Source organism: Thamnophis elegans, chromosome 6 (genome assembly GCF_009769535.1).
Source record: "Thamnophis elegans isolate rThaEle1 chromosome 6, rThaEle1.pri, whole genome shotgun sequence".
NCBI lineage: Eukaryota > Metazoa > Chordata > Lepidosauria > Squamata > Colubridae > Thamnophis > Thamnophis elegans.
In genome coordinates, this window is record NC_045546.1 from 25,820,647 (window position 1) to 25,832,673 (window position 12,027).

The window sequence follows — 12,027 nt, forward strand, 5'->3', positions numbered from 1 at the left end:
GGCGCTAGGAGGCGGCGGCGTTTCTGCTCCTTTCCAGCTCAAATGCTTTTTCTTGCTGCTGCTAGATGGACCGTTTAGTTCTGGACAGATCTCCGATCCTTATCAAACACACCCTGCTTCAATATGCTCAGATGGGTGGCCGTTAGAGGATCTTTGAGTGAAGAACAAAACGCATAGAAATCTGCTGTTAGAAAAAAAAGTTTAAAAAAGTTTGAACAGATTTTAGCAAGCCTTCCAATAGTCTGAACCACACCTCTGATACATATATTTATATGAGCTTCTCTCGGACTAGCAACCATGTGTGTAGGATGGCTAAATTGCAAAGGAAGTGCGGCGCTTCTCTCTCTCGGTGTGTGTATGTATCAGGAGAAGCTGGCTGTGGGTTTGTATAAGAACCCAGATGCACTCGTGTGGAAATTATAAAGGCAGGGCCAGGCAGGCGGGCGGCCAATCGCCACTGGGCTCGTCACGGCAGCCTCTTTCAGCTCCAGCCCGGTTAATTAATCCCTCTCTTGGCGGTAGAGAGAGAAACACATAAAGTAAAGGTAGGGGCTGATGGCACAGAACGACCAGCCAGGCCACCTATCCATGGGGAATGATCGAGAGGGCGCTTAAAGGCGGTGCCGCCAGGAAAAGACTTCGAGGAACTCCAAAGGCGCAGTCAGAGCCGCTTCTTGGCGCAAACGTGACTGCAGGTGTCACAAGCCCGCCGTCATTCGACCAGCAAACCGGAGAAGAGGTTCGCTGTTGGAGAAAGAGAGCGGGGACCCTCTGCTTTTCTGAACAGAGCTCAACTGGCGCTGCCTCCTAGCCGTTGGAAACCGCCAGGACAGTTTTCCACTGGTCAGCTGGCCAGTCTAGTGTTAAGAAGTTTCCTAACCTTGACCTCAAATGCCGAGAGGAGCTTCCCCTGCTCTTCCAAGCCCAGTTAAATGGCGCGAAGAGCGATTTGACGGGTCTTAATCGATCGGATGCAAATGTTTTCTTCTTAGATTGCTAGAAGACGAACGAGACATCCCGTGGACGGCCGGGTTTGACAATTTTCCGGACTGAGTTTCTGAAGCCACGCATCTGGTGGTCAGCACGCTTTGTGTTTGTTAGTGAGTTAGGTGCAATGTTGTCTTCTTTGCAATTGGGTAACAGAGGTAATCTGCTAGAGACGCTGAGCGTTCTGGACATACTTGCAAAAAATAAATGTCTTTTAATGATCCGAAGTGGGCAGTCTACCACCCTCGTGTGAATTCGGGATTAACTAAAAGGACACGTGTGGCAGAGGAGGTGGGCCAGGTTAGCGGAGCTCACACTGGCATTGGGCCGGCACAGCATTTCTCTCCGCAAGGAGCATCCCAGGAGGAGCTGAAGTGGGGCATATTTGTAGGACGCCTCCCAGCACAGCAGTTCGTTACGGGCGCTGGCCCCAGAAAACCGATTCCCGAGGAGGGGAGGTGACCAGCGGGAACGTCGGGTACTTGGAGGGGCTTTTCGAAGCCCCGAGGGCCTGTTGAGTTAACATTACTTTTAAGCGCTATCCGGAAAGCGGGAGGCGTGCATCAGCGAGGTTTAAGCCCTTGAAATCAGCCGGACCTTCTTCCACATTGTAAAGTGGGGGCTCCCCGGGCAAACGGCCTTCGGCCTTCCGGTCCCCTTTCATTCTCCTGGATGCTGGTGGAAAACATACGTGCTTACTGTGCGCTGAGACTGTTTCAGGGGCTCATTTCCCTCCCTAAAATTACATTCACGACCCCTCCCCCGGTGTGGTTTTGTAGGATTCACCCCTCAGAGCATCACTTTAAGCCCTCTGCTCCAGCCACATTTCCCCGCATTTCCAAAACGCCTTGACTTCGAACTCCGATGCTCTCTGATCATGGAACACACTAGGGGCCACTCGGCGCTCCAACCCCCGAACGGTCCGAGGCGAGTCCGCCTGAGCAGGCATTGAATCGGACGGCGGTGAAGATGCGAACCCTTCTAACCGCCCCGGAGAGCGCGCCGGCCTGAAAACGCCTCGGCGGGTCCGCTGATCGCCCGACGGGAGCTGAGAGAGCCACGTTTTCTCCGAGTCGGCGCTTCTGCTCTCGGAGCGCCCTTCCCTGCCGGTAACGGGCGGCCGGGTAGGAAATGGCAGCGAGGCACTTCCAAACTAAGCTGGACCTTATGGGAGCGGCTGCCCATCGGCATCCGAGGGCTTCACAGGCAGACCTTTGGATTGGAGACTCATCCCTCCCCCACTACTTCCCCCCGCCCAAATTGGGGCTTTTGGCCCACTGGCATCAGCGCTGGACTTTCTGGACTGCCCCGGAGAGTCCCAGGCGGCAGGGACCGCCAAGAGGTGAAGAAGGGGCGCTCTGGGAGACGTTGCCCACCCAAGAATGGCGAGTTCTTCCTTGGCCACTTGGCTCTAACGCAACAGGCCCCCCGTTTCCTTTATCCAGGAAGATGCTTTCGCCTTTCGGACCGAAGACCGACCCGCCGGGCTGGATTGAGCTGGTCGATGGACCCTAGCTAGACCTCTCCTCTGGGGGCCACCGTGAAGGGTGAATCGCGCTGGAGCGTTGTGCAGAGCGAAGGGCCCGGGCCTGCGGAACCCGAGGGAGGTCTCTATTCTAGAGCGCGCTTCTGCAGTTGCCTCCGCTTTCTGACGTATCAGGGCTTTCCGATTGCCTTCTCCAATCGCCAGCTTTTTGCTGAAAACATAAAATGGTACCTAACACCAGCCGGCCATTTAGATTCTCTTCTCAGAGGAGATGCAGCAAAGCTCTAACAACTGAAATCCTAAGACATCAGTAATCTTCTTCCCTTCCTGCCTTTCTTCCTTCGTTGCCTGCTGAGGAAAGGCACACAGTGTGAAGCATTGAGTTTCATTGACATTGTTGCAAGATGCAGCAGACCTTAACCCAGGAGTCTAAGTCCCACTAAAATCGGAGTTTCTTTTTCTTTTCTTTTTGCTTGGACTGTAATGATTGTCGGAATGGGCTTAAGAATGTCCTGTTATACTTCCTGGAGGTAAATATTTCTTGCAGAATATATTCTGTAAATACATTACTGGTGCTTAAAATATAAAATGCAAACCATAATTTATAGGCCTCCGCAATCAAACTGGACTGCTAAGAGCTTGATAGCTTAAACTGCAGTCTTTATATGCTGAAGAGCATTCTCATTGGGCCTTACTTCTAGCTAATTATGCATATCCCACTGCTGTTACCAAATCCTCCTGAGATCCCTAAGCCAAGGTCTGTAGATCAGGTTTATCTTCTCTTAGGGTTAATTATTATTATTATTTCAGCATTTGCCACTACTGATTCAAAGGGTGTTGGTATATTTAAGTGTGCTATTTGACTCAGGGAGCTAATAAAATACAAATAAGTTATAAAACACACTAGTTTATTTCCATTTATATGAAATAAAAATGATCATATTAAATTTCAAACATTTAGGAAGACACACAAATGAATTATTTGATGTGTAAAACTAGCAGAGTTGCCAAACTCAAGATGAGCTCAGCCATTTATTATTTTAAAATCACTTTAACCGACTAGTCAAATTTTATTAACTTAATTTTATTTCATTTTAATTTCATGGAATCAAATACCAAGAATCACAGTGCTTTTCAAGTAGGTGATTGGACTCAATAAATGCATTGTCTTAAAATAATTGTGCATTAGAGATGCTTGTTTGGGGCTGATATTCTCATAATTTTAAGCACTGTACTTTTTACTTTTCTGTGTTCTATACACCCACTGGATATAAGTTTAAGTTTTATTTTAGTATCATGAAATTTTTTATCAAAACAATTGATAAATATATTATTGTGTAAAGAATAAAAAGAGATATTTATAGTAAAATGTTATATCCTTGTTTTCTCTCCAGTTGTTTTGACCTGCCCACTTTTGCATGATTTGTTATAGTTAGAATTTCCAGACATAAAATATTTTGTCAAAAATTATTCCTATATTGTTTCAGAAGCCAAATTTAGTTAAAGATACATGCATACTCGTTACATTTATAACACATTTTGCATATTATGTAATTGTCGTTCTACACATTCGTACTCATGTTTTTTTTTTTAATAATTCTCTATAACACTGAGGAGACAGCACACAGAGTTATTAAATTATTTATCCCAATTGATGCAATGTGTTTGAAAGCTCCTTGAATGTGTCTGATTTTAACTGTGTTTTCTTCTTTTCATAATTCATACTCCTGTCACCACAATAAATTTATTTTTGCAGTAAATTAAACAAACACATATCTACAGACAATTCATTTTATAGATTATTTTTCCCAAAATAAAATAACCAGAAATTTAGCTTCCAAGCACATTTGGTGATACTTCTGATCTTTTCATTTTATATAAAATACATATATACATATATACATATACATAATTACCACGCCTTTTTCAAACAGAGCCCTGTTCAAAGGCTGAAAAAGCAATTTTAAAAGGTTATTTTTTTCTCAATGCTTTTTGGTTTATAATATTAAAAAATGTATACTGTATCAGCAGTAAATATGCATAATTATATTACAGATGACCTCTTCATACATATATGTATTTGGTGTCTAAAACAGTTCAGGTTGGGTTTCAGTGTTCTTCTACAGATTAAGATACTGTGTAATTATAGTGGTTCTGCCTCAGGACTTTGCTATATATATACACCCAAGAAACCTCCTTCCATTCCCCAAAGAGTAAGCATAGCAAATCTTTCATGCATGCCATTCATCTTTGGAAATAAAGCTTACTCAGCTTTCTTTATTGTGACTCTCTTTAAGTTAAGTGACGAAAAAGGTACTCCAGTCCCATGCTGGTCTTGCTGCCCATTCACTTTGGCAAAGAAGAACAATTCATACCTTCTTTACCCCCAATTACGATGTGGTAATGAAGTTCAGGAGCGGAGCAGCTATTGCTTTTTGTTTCCCTCTTTTACCTCATGTTATGATCTCTGTTACAGTGTAGTCAAGGGGGAAAAATAATCATAGAGCCCACCTTGTACACATAGATATAGATCTATCCATATTCTGCGTTTTTGAAGTCCAGCTAAACACCCCCCTCCCGCCCCCGAATCATTAAAATTATGATTCTATCTTTTCTCAGATGATCCTTGAAAAACACAGATACTACATTTATTTTGCAGACTATGTATAGCGCAAATGAGTTTTTGGACTACAGATAATCCACAGTAATTGTGCTGCTTCAAATCATACAAGTTAGCTACAGCCTTCTATCAAAATTCTCATTATAATTCCAGGATGACCTTTATATTAGATTTATATAATACCAGGTGCAGGTTGGGAACAGTCACTCACGTTCTAATTCTTCTTTGAAATAAAAATGATGTGTATTGTTGACATTTTTAACCTAAACAATTTTTTTTGCACAAAGTTACATTGAGAAAAAAAAAAGTGAAAAAAAAATGTATCCAAGAAAGGTATGGCATGTCTACATGCCAGATTTCAGTGACATTTAAGAATCCTACTTTGAGAAAACTAAAGTGGTCATTAAAAACAGAAAGGATTATTTTCCTTTAAACTGTTGAATCTGCAGTAGGTCATCTAATAAAATTTTCACTACTGTTTTATATTCTATATGATTAATCAATTAAAATATTCCATGTGGACCTTGAAAATATAGCAACATGTATTATATAAACAATTTTGAAAGCATAAAGTAATTCCTTTTGTAAACATGATTTCTAAAATGTAACGCAGGAAATAAATTTTTAGAAGAGCTTTCTGTCATACCTAAAACTAGTAGTAGATCGAAAGGGTTTCTAATAATTCTTTTTTCACTGTTAGATAGAAGTAGACAGAACTAACTGTTAACAAGATGCTATTATACAAGAGCATATCACTAATAGATGTCACTTAATTATTGGAAAGACTGGATATTTGATACCAGGGATTTTCCCCCTTCAGTAACTTGTACTCTTCAGGGTATTGGTATTCAAGGACATAAATTGTGAATCTATAGATGGGACATTGGGTACTTTGCATTTGACTACCATTCCTAACCTGTATTTTGATTTAGAAAAAATATGAAAAAGCTACAAGATTGAGGAAAAATAAATTCATTGCTTTTGAAATCACTAGCTTCTGGGCATAATTGAAACAAGTTATGTGTACGTGAAATCCTACTAAAACTTCTATTACATTCATTCAAGCTGTCTTTCTTTAAATATTTAATACATAGAATATCCTTTTTTGAATAAATTATCCATTTATAAATCAGCTAGAGAGATTTGTCCATAATTTTATTGTAAGAATAAAAAGATCTTCCTATATAAATCTGTGGAATTATACCCCCAAATATATCCAAAAATGTATTCATGTATTCTGGTACTTTCATATTCAAATTAATAACTATTATGAATATTTAATTTTATATATTGTAAGCAGTCTTGATATTATTCATAAAATGCAAGATAGAAAGACAATCAACAAAACACTGCTATTAAAATTATCGGTATCATGTTCAGTATTTATATGACACAAACAAAATATTAAAAAGTTATATTTATTTAGTTACTTATCAAGCACCTCTAAATTATATTAAAGTAACCAAAATATCTTTAATATTCCCAAGGCATGTCACAACTTTTGAGTTCCACTAATGTTTGAAAATTGAAAGTTGAAAAATTTGACACACCCTATATTTTTTTTTAATAGATCGGCCTTTCCAATTTTCAGCTCATGGTTTTATGGCAACTATTTTTGAAATGTAGGGATATTCCAAATGTGGTATATCAAATAATAGAAATGTATTTAGTTGTTAAAGTATTGAAATTCCACAAGACTAGCTAAATCAACTTGTGTGTACTTTACCAGCTCTAAGGTATCTACAATACTTATGGTTAAGTTCAGAAAAGAGCAACAAAAATGGTAAGGGTCTAAGAGGCTAAATCCTTTGAAAAGTGGCTAAAACAACTTGATGTGCTTAGCTTAAATAAAAGGAAGCCAAGGATAGGCATGATCACACCTTTCCAATACATGAAGGGATGTCACAGGGAAGGGTATGTGAATGTTTTCTCTATAGCATCCTAGGCTAAGACCAATTGATGGAATCTTAAGGGAGACAGATCCAAACTTGAGACAAGGAGGAGGTTTCTGTGAGGATTCTAAGCAGTAGAACAGCCTGCCTCCAGAGATTGTGCGGGATCCATCATTGGAGGTTTTCTAGACCTTTGAAACAAATAACCACTTCTCTATGGTATGAAGGTATTATGAGAATTCCTGCAGTACACAGGATGTTGAATAGATAATATCTAATATCACTTACAACCTTAATTTATTTTTGGTTGCTAACAAAAATAAATGGAGTGATTGCCATTAATTTTGAAATAAACTGCCCATAGATTGTCTTCTTTTAATGTGAAATAATTGTTTCATGTCACAAAGCTTTGGGGTTTCAAGTGAAAAGCTATTTTGACTCTTGTTTGAAAATTTCTTAATTGTATAATAAAATATAAGGTTTGCAGCATGAAATCTATGAAATATATTTTCAAGATTTATCCCATACATATTATATTTCCACTGAACTTAGTTCATGAATACGTAGGCTTATGTCATCAGTATCTAAAATTTACCAGTTCTGAAAAGTTGCAAGGTAGGAAAATCTAATTTAAATTAGTTTAGAAGTCTTAAATGGATTTAATGTGTATTTCAGATATCTTTATATTATTTCTCCATGTGAGTATAATTCACATAAGTGTTGTGTTCATAAACCAAACTAAAGAACAAGAATTGTCAACCATGAATGCTATGGAATCCTAAGTCCTGAAGCATACACTTTTAAACTGAAAATGGTTGCCTCTTCTAATTCTCAATAGCACTATTAGACATTTATTGGACATTATGCCATTTAATATCTGAGAATGCTTAACATTTGAAGGAATGCTATTAGCTTCCTTTAAAACACTGGCAAGAGAAAGTGCCAATGGGTCACTCCCTGTACTGGCACTACATTATTTATTATAAATTAATATAAAAACAGTAGCTTTTAACTGATTTTCATATACTATGATGTAGTCTTAGTTAAAATACAGAGAACAAAGCGGCTACTTTAATGATCTTTTTTTCATCTTTGAAGGTGAATTATCACTAGCTATTACAAATCTTACTTAGGAGACCGTTTCAATATATCAACTCTAAAAGATGATACACAGCAGATAGCCTTCTCCAGAAGACATTTTCCTTTTCTTGTTTGCTTAGCTGTAGGTCCTTCTGGATCCAAATAAATCATTCCAAGATAAATGAGCATAGGATTGTAGCCTTCATGCCTTTTTAAAAATATCCAGTATTTGTGGATTTAAACATGTTGCGGCACTGACATTGTGATGAAAAACCTAAAAGGAAGTAATTCAGTGAAGCAGACTGGTGCCAGAACAGTTCTCATGCTTCAAATATTATGCATGGGTTTCAATAATATTTTTAAAAATATCGTTTAATCCTTTTATTTAAATCATTTCCTCAAAAACAAACATACCAGATTTCAACCAGGCATAAGTGTTACATGTAGTAAATGTACAACACAAACTTGTTCTAAACAACTTTTAAAGTAGGTTGATAAGCAGTTAGAAAAAGAAATGTCATTTCCCAATTCCCTCTCTTACCAACTGGATAAACTAGTAGTCAACCAGGACTTTCAGAGTGTCAGAATAAGCAAGTGGATTGGAGACTGTTAGTTTCAGGTTTACTATCCTTAGGAATTTGATACCTGTGCTTAGAGTGTTATCTAAACAATTATGTTTAAAGCCTGAAGTAAGCATCAAATATTTTGTTATTCATTTCTTTAACACTCCATGTCAAATAAGCTGCACCACGCGCTTTCATTTTCAGATTTTTCCTTTATAGTATTGAACTGATAACTTTTCTTGGCATAATCTCTAGGCTGTAGATACCAGAATTACTTCTGTTAGCTTCCTGCAATGAAACAAGATTTCCCTAAAACTTTGAAAAACTAATGGTTCATTTTTAATAGACTTAGCGTTCACTCTTGCTTTCTGTTATATACTATCATATACTTAGCTGAATATTTCTATTTAATTGTATACTAAAGAATTATGACATACAGATGTTATCTGGAATATACATGAGCAACTAACAAATTAAAGACTGGATGTTTGTCTGAAACTACTCCAAGAAGGAATATATTGTTTATATTTTGAAAAAATATTCAATAAAAGATTTTAAAGATGGCCAATACTATAAATAGTAACAATACCAACAACAACTTAATATCCAATCTTTGTCCCAAACTAATTGCTGTAATGCAAATCTGTTTCTCCTTGGATGTTCTTGCCTTCCTCTGAAGTACTTGGTGATGTTAAGGAAAAACATGGTAGCTGGAAAATGGGTACTTTCAAATCAATTAATTGTAAAAGGAATGTTTGTCAGCATATCTATTAAGTATAAGGAATGTTTGGGTATATATAGATCTTCCGCTAGTCAAAGGTTATATTTAAGTATAAGTAGGTATATTTTTTCCTCTTAGGTGTGTTGGGAAGGGATGTAGGATACAATAGTTTTTCTGAAGAGTTGGGGAAAGTATGCAGTTAGCAAAGAATGTTTCAAACTGTCACAAAATAAGTATAGGCAATGTGAAGAAGTTGCTTTTCCTTATCCAGACATAATGAAGGTATGCAGATAAAGCTGCCTTTAGTATCAATATTAGGAAGAAAGTGCTGATTCTTTGCATCATATAAAAATAGATTTGTGGCTTTAGAATCAGCACTGTATGTATCTCTCAGAACAACACTGAATTTAGTAAATGAATAACTGCTAATTGAGATTAATTGCCTGTAACTAACAAAATGAACTGATGAGTGCATTATCATTCATATATAAACCATCTTCAACAATAGAAACAAGGTTCAAATGAACTTTCAGAAAATGTCCAAAATCCTGAACACATAACTCCCAAGGGAGTGAAATTTGGGGACCTTGTGGCTTCTTCAGTGCTATTGGCTGCTTCTAGGCTGGGGCTGTAGTCACATGTTCTTCATTTTCAATATTCCATTATAGTTTTCCAGCCAATCTCACAGTTCCTTGTTCTCCCCTCCACTCAGCAGCCACTGACTTATCTAACAGAAGGGAAGGGGGAAAATTTCTGATGGTTCCTGCCAGCTTCCCACAATGAAATTCAATAGGGAAGCCAGCAAGAATTCAGAAGTCACTTCTGCTTCCACTGCTTTTGTGCCTACCCATGAACATTGTTTCTCCATTTAGGTAAGGACATATCACTGAAATGATGACCCAACAGGACATGGTTTGTATGGTTCTTTTAACCAAATGCCAATCCCACTTCTCAGGAAATTATGTGGAGGAAAATATTTTCAGATTAAGTAAGCATGGTATTAGTTCTTTTGATACAGGATTAAATTTGGAATAATTTTAAATTTTCAAAATGGTCAATGAACCTGAAATAAACCAAGATTTATTTTATTTATTTAAGTGGAAATATTTTGATCAACTAAAATAACCATTTTTTAATTACAAAGTAATGTTCAAGCAGTCCTCTTAGGCTGTATTACATAATTTCTGACAAAGATAGACATAGATATTATCACATTTACTCTTTTTCTACAACGGGATAATTTTTGAAGTTACATACTTTTCAGTAAATACCTAAATGACCTTTAGTCTAGCAGAACTCACTCAAATCATGTTAACATCACATTGAACTTTTAGCTGAACATATGTTACACATTCACCTCAGATAAAAAAAGTTGACTCTTATCCTTTATTCAAAAAAATGCTTAGTTTAATTTTAATGAGAGTTGAGTCATCTGTACTATTAAAAGGATAAAAATAATTTCAGAAACTAACATTTCAAGTAAGAATATGTTTTACAAATGTTTAAAGTGTCTCTGTGTAACAATTGCAGAATCAGTTCTATAAGAATAAATATCACATCTGGTAATGTATAACCAAACATAGAAATATATTTCAATTTTGGAAATCAAATACTCTTCACTGTTGATTATTCATATATATGCAGCATAGTCTAAGTTCTGGAATCAATCTCTCCTATGAAAAAGAAGTCTTCAGCATATACCTAATAAATAGTTATGTGAGTCTGAAAAAAATTCTTTTATTGAAAAGAATAGGAAACTTAAAATGACACTCAAAGCATATTTGGGGTTTAATATCTATCAAAAGTCAGATTAACTTCAAGTGAAAACACAAATATTTCAAAAATGTTCTCTTTCATAAATAATGCTGAACATTTTTTAACAAATATTCAACCAAAGGGATGTTTTATTCCCTGGAAATCATTTCTCAAATTTATCAACGGCTAACTTAGACCCCTACATATTTTTGTTAATAATCCTATAAAACAAATACTTAATAAATATAGGCTCTTCATTGGCAGTAGGAGGTATATGTTAAGTAATCTCCCATTTACTAGATTGTTCCTTAATGTTTGTAATTTTCATCTTACCTCAAGAGATTTCCCTTTAGCAAGGTAAAATAACGCAACATACGAAGAATACAGTTGCCTCATTGTACTCATTAAACATATTCATTGTTTGTGAGAATAAAGCGGTGTTGGTAATTTATTTTGGCAAAGCAGCTCTGTGTCCCTTATGGTTGCTATTTGTGATTCTACCTTTTGATTTGTTTTGGACATTTCTTGACTTTATTTTTAGTGAAATAACATGGAATATTTATTGCACGTAACTTACTACTGATCTAATTTGCACTTCACAAACAAATGGCGTAATTTAATAGATGGAAAGATTCCCCCACCCTACCAAAATTCAGCTCTTCATTTGTTTTGCTCACCATGCCACATTAGCACAGTTTTCCCTTGTGTCCATCTGCCCGAGTACAATTTAGCCATGGGCATCTGTAGACCCTGTGGTGATCAGTATTGCAGCAAAAAGCCATATGTGTTTAAATAAATAAAAAAGCCTCCTTATTTCATTTGCTGTTTTAACTGGATGGATAACTTTTGTGCCTTAAGTCAGAGGAAGAGAAAATACAAAAATAATTGCTTCTATTCTTTAGGCAGTTTCATTTTTCCTTTCC

The 12,027-nt window shown here is 37.1% G+C and overlaps 1 protein-coding gene across 2 annotated transcripts in view; it reads left to right on the forward strand.

Annotated features, from left to right (window-relative positions):
- Positions 1–12,027, forward strand: part of NBEA (neurobeachin) — a 384,945-nt gene that overhangs the window by 233,522 nt on the left and 139,396 nt on the right. The gene's annotated exons all lie outside the window — the stretch shown is intronic.